Source organism: Arachis hypogaea, chromosome 14 (assembly GCF_003086295.3).
Source record: "Arachis hypogaea cultivar Tifrunner chromosome 14, arahy.Tifrunner.gnm2.J5K5, whole genome shotgun sequence".
NCBI lineage: Eukaryota > Viridiplantae > Streptophyta > Magnoliopsida > Fabales > Fabaceae > Arachis > Arachis hypogaea.
Genome location: NC_092049.1, coordinates 83,800,919 through 83,805,464, shown reverse-complemented (window position 1 = coordinate 83,805,464; position 4,546 = coordinate 83,800,919). Strand labels below are relative to the sequence as shown.

The window sequence follows — 4,546 nt, the reverse complement described above, 5'->3', positions numbered from 1 at the left end:
GAATCCTGTGGGGTCAAGGACTTAACATCACTGCTCCAATTAGGCGTGTAAAACGCCTTTGCTGTGCAATCCTGGCGTTTAACGCCAGACTGCTGCCTGTTTCTGGCGTTAAACGCCCAAAAGTAGCCTGTTTCTGGCGTTTAACGCCAGGTAGATGCTAGTTTCTGGCGTTAAACACTAGACAGATGCTTGTTTCTGGCGTTTAAATGCCAGAATATTCCTCCTCCAGGGTGTGCTATTTTTAATGTTGTTTTTCATTTTGTTTTTGATTTTTCAGTAGTTTTTGTGACTCCACATGATCATCAACCTAATAAAACACGAAATAACAAGAAAATAAATAGATATAATCAAATAAAATTGGGTTGCCTCTCAACAAGCGCTTTTTTAATGTCAGTAGCTTGACAGTAAGCTCTCATGGAGCCTCACAGATAATCAGAGCATTGTTGGGGCCTCCCAACACCAAACTTAGAGTTTGACTGTGGGGGCTTTGGTTGACTCTGTAGTGAGAGAAGCTTTTCTTGCTTCCTCTCCATGGTTACAGAAGGAGATCCTTGAGTTTTAAACACAAGGTTGTCCTCATTCAGTTGAAGGACTAACTCTCCTCTATCCACATCAATCACAGCATTTGCTGTGGCTAGGAAGGGTCTTCCAAGAATGATGGATTCATCCTCATCCTTCCCAGTGTCTAGGATTATGAAATCAGTAGGGATGTAAAGGCCTTCAATCTTTACTAACACGTCCTCTACTTGTCCATAAGCCTGTTTTCTTGAGTTGTCTGCCATCTCTAATGAGACTTTGGCAGCTTGCACCTCAAAGATCTCAAGTTTCTCCATTACAGAGAGTGGCATTAAGTTCATTCCTGACCCCAGGTCACACAGAGCCTTCTCAAATGTCATGGTGCCTATGTTACAGGGAATTAGGAATTTACCAGGATCCTGTTTCTGTTGAGGTAATTTCTGCCTATCCAATACATTTAGTTCATTGGTGAGCAAAGGAGGTTCATCTTCCCAAGTCTCATTACCAAATAATTTAGCATTCAGCTTCATGATTGCACCAAGGTACTTAGCAACTTACTCCTCAGTAACATCTTCATTCTCTTTAGAAGAAGAATACTCATCAGAGCTCATGAAGGGCAGAAGGAGGTTCAATGGAATCTCTATGGTCTCTAGTTGAGCCTCAGATTCCTTTGGTTCCTCAGAGAGAAACACCTTATTGGTCACTGAACGTCCCAGGAGGTCTTCCTCACTAGGATTTATGTCCTCCTCCTCCCTTGTAGGTTCGGCCATGATGGTCAATTCAATGGCCTTGTACTCTCTCTTTGGATTTTCTTCTGTATTGCTTGGGAGAGTACTAGGAGGGGTTTCAGTGACCCTTTTACTCAGCTGGCCCACTTGTGCCTCCAAACTTCTAATGGAGGACCTTATTTCATTCATGAAACTTAAAGTGGCCTTAGATAGATCAGAGACTATATTTGCTAAGCTAGATAGATTCTACTCAGAATTCTCTGTCTGTTGCTGAGTGGATGATGGAATAGGCTTGCTATTGCTAAACATATTTCTTCCACCATTATTAAAGCCTTGTTGAGGCTTTTGTTGATCCTTCCATGAGAAATTAGGATGATTTCTCCATGAGGGATTATAGGTGTTTCCATAGGGTTCCCCCATGTAATTCACCTCTGCTATTGCAGGGTTCTCAGGATCATAAGCTTTTTCTTCAGAAGATGCCTCTATAGTACTGTTGGATGATTCCTTCAATCCATTTAGACTCTGAGAAATCATATTGACTTGCTGAGTCAATATTTTATTCTGGACCAATATGGCATTCAGAGTATCAATTTCAAGAACTCCCTTCCTTTGAGACGTCCCATTACTTACAAGATTCCTCTCAGAAGTGTACATGAACTGGTTATTAGCAACCATGTCAATGAGTTACTGAGCTTCTGCAGGCGTTTTCTTTAGGTGAATGGATCCACCTGCAGAATGTTCTAATTACATCTTTGATAACTCAGACAGACCATCATAGAATATATCAAGGATGGTCCATTCTGAAAGCATGTCAGAAGGACACTTTTTGGTCAGTTGCTTATATCTCTCCCAAGCTTCATAGAGGGATTCACCGTCCTTCTGTCTGAAGGTTTGAACATCCACTCTAAGCTTACTAAGCTTTTGAGGAGGAAAGAACTTGGCTAAGAAAGTCGTGACCAGCTTATCCCAAGAGTTCAGGCTATCCTTAAGTTGAGAATCCAACCATATTCTAGCTCTATCTCTTACAGCAAACGGGAAAAGCATGAGCCTGTAGACCTCGGGATCAACCTCATTGGTCTTAATAGTATCACAGATCTGCAAGAATTCAGTTAAGAACTGAAAAGGATCTTCTGATGGAAGTCCATGAAACTTGCAGTTCTGTTTCATCAGAGAAACTAATTGAGGTTTAAGCTCAAAATTGTTTGCTCCAATGGCAGGGATTGAGATGCTTCTTTCATGTAAGTTGGAATTTGGTGCAGTAAAGTCACCAAGCATCTTCCTTGCATTGTTATTATTTTCGGCCATGTCTCCTTCTTTTTCAAAAATTTCTGTCAGATTTTCTCCAGAGAGTTGTGCTTTAGCTTCCTCTTCAGAGTCCTTTCAGGTTCAGGATCAGCTTCAACAAGAATGTTCTTATCCTTGTTCCTGCTCATATGAAAAAGAAGAGAATAGAAAAGAAAATATGGAATCATCTATGTCACAGTATAGAGATTCCTTATGTAAGTAGAAGAAGAAAAGAATAGAAGAAGAGAAATTCGAACATCAAGAGGAAAAGAGGGTTCGAATTTTGAGATGAAGAGAAGTGTTAATAGATAAATAAAATAATTAGAAAGAGGTGAGGGGAAGAGAATTTCAAAAATTAAAAAAAAAATTTGTTTTTAATTTAAAATCAAAGTTAAAATTCGAAAATAAAAAAAAGAAATTAAATTAAATTAAAATTTAAAACAATTAGTTAATTAAAAAAGGAATTTTGAAAAAGGAGAGGGTGATTTTCGAAAATTAGAGAGAAAATTAGTTAGGTAGTTTTGAAAAAAATACGATTGAAATAGTAAACTTTTAAAATCAAACAAAAAGTCAAGTAGTTAATTGAAAAAGATTTGAAAATCAATTTTTGAAAAGATAAGAAGTTAGAAAAGATTTTGAAATTGATTTGGAAAAAGATGTGATTGAAATTTATTTTGAAAAAAGATTTGAACAAGAAATTTAAAAAGATTTGATTTTTGAAATTAAAGTTGATTACTTGACTAACAAGAAACAAAAAAAGATATGATTTTAAAATTTAAAGATTGAGCCTTTCTTACTAGGCAAGTAACAAACTTAATATTTTTGAATCAATCACATTAATTATTAGCATTATTTTCAAAAATATGAAATAGAAATAAGAAAAAGATTTTGAAAATAAATTTGAAATTTTCGAAAATTATGAAGGAAAAGAAAAAAAATTTGATTTTTGAAAGAGATTTGAAAAATATAGAATTTTTAAATTGAAAATTTGATTCGACTCATAAGAAACAACTAGATTTTAAAAATTTTTGAAAAAGTCAACTCAAATTTTCGAAAATTTATGAGAGATTAAGGGAAAGATATTTTTTGATTTTTGAATTTTTAATGATAAGAGAGAAAAACAATAAAAAGACTCAATGCATGAAAATTTTGGATCAAAACAAATTATACATGCAAGAACACTATGAATGTCAAGATGAACACCAAGAACACTTTGAAGATCATGATGAACATCAAGAATTTATTTTTGAAAATTTTTAAGAAAAGAAAACATGCAAGACACCAAACTTAGAAATTTTCAAACTTTAGACACTAACAAATTTAAAATGCATATGAAAAACAAGAAAAGACACAAAACAAGAAAAATTAAAGATCAAACATAGAAAATCATCAAGAACAACTTGAAGATCATGAAGAACACATTATGAATTTTCGAAAAATGCAAGAAAAAAATTAGAAAGATGCAATTGACACCAAACTTAAAATTAGACACAAGACTCAAACAAGAAACACAATATTTTTGGTTTTTATGATTTTATTAAATTTTTTTTTGATTTTTTTCGAAAATTGATTTGAAAAAGGAAAATAAGGATTCCAAAATTTTTAATAAGAATTCCAGGAATCTTGCAATGTTAGTCTAAAGCTCCAGTCCAGGAATTAGACATGGCTCACTAGCCAGCCAAGCTTTCAGTGAAAGCTCTGGTCCAAAACACTAGACATGGCTAATGGCCAGCCAAGCTTCAACATACATATCAGACATATAACAGCTGATACTTCATTCAACTTGCTTTTGTGATGATGAGTGGAAGCCTCGGTCCAAAAGAATTAGACATGGCTTTACAGCCAGCCAGGCTTCAACATATCTCATGAAACTCTAGAATTCATTCTTAAAAATTCTGAAGCCATAAAATAATTTATTTTTGAAAAGTTTTTAATTTTTTATATATATTTTTTTTTGAAAAATTTTTTCGAAAATAAAAAATAAAAAAGAATAAAAGCAAAAACTTAAAATTAAAATA

General features: G+C 34.3%; 1 non-coding gene across 1 annotated transcript; it reads left to right on the top strand.

The window, feature by feature from the left end:
* The first annotated feature begins 2,048 nt into the window (after positions 1-2,048).
* LOC112745867 (small nucleolar RNA R71) lies at positions 2,049-2,156 on the top strand. The gene has a single exon (XR_003173775.1). It is a non-coding gene; the product is annotated as a small nucleolar RNA R71 (small nucleolar RNA).
* Positions 2,157-4,546: the final 2,390 nt, after the last annotated feature.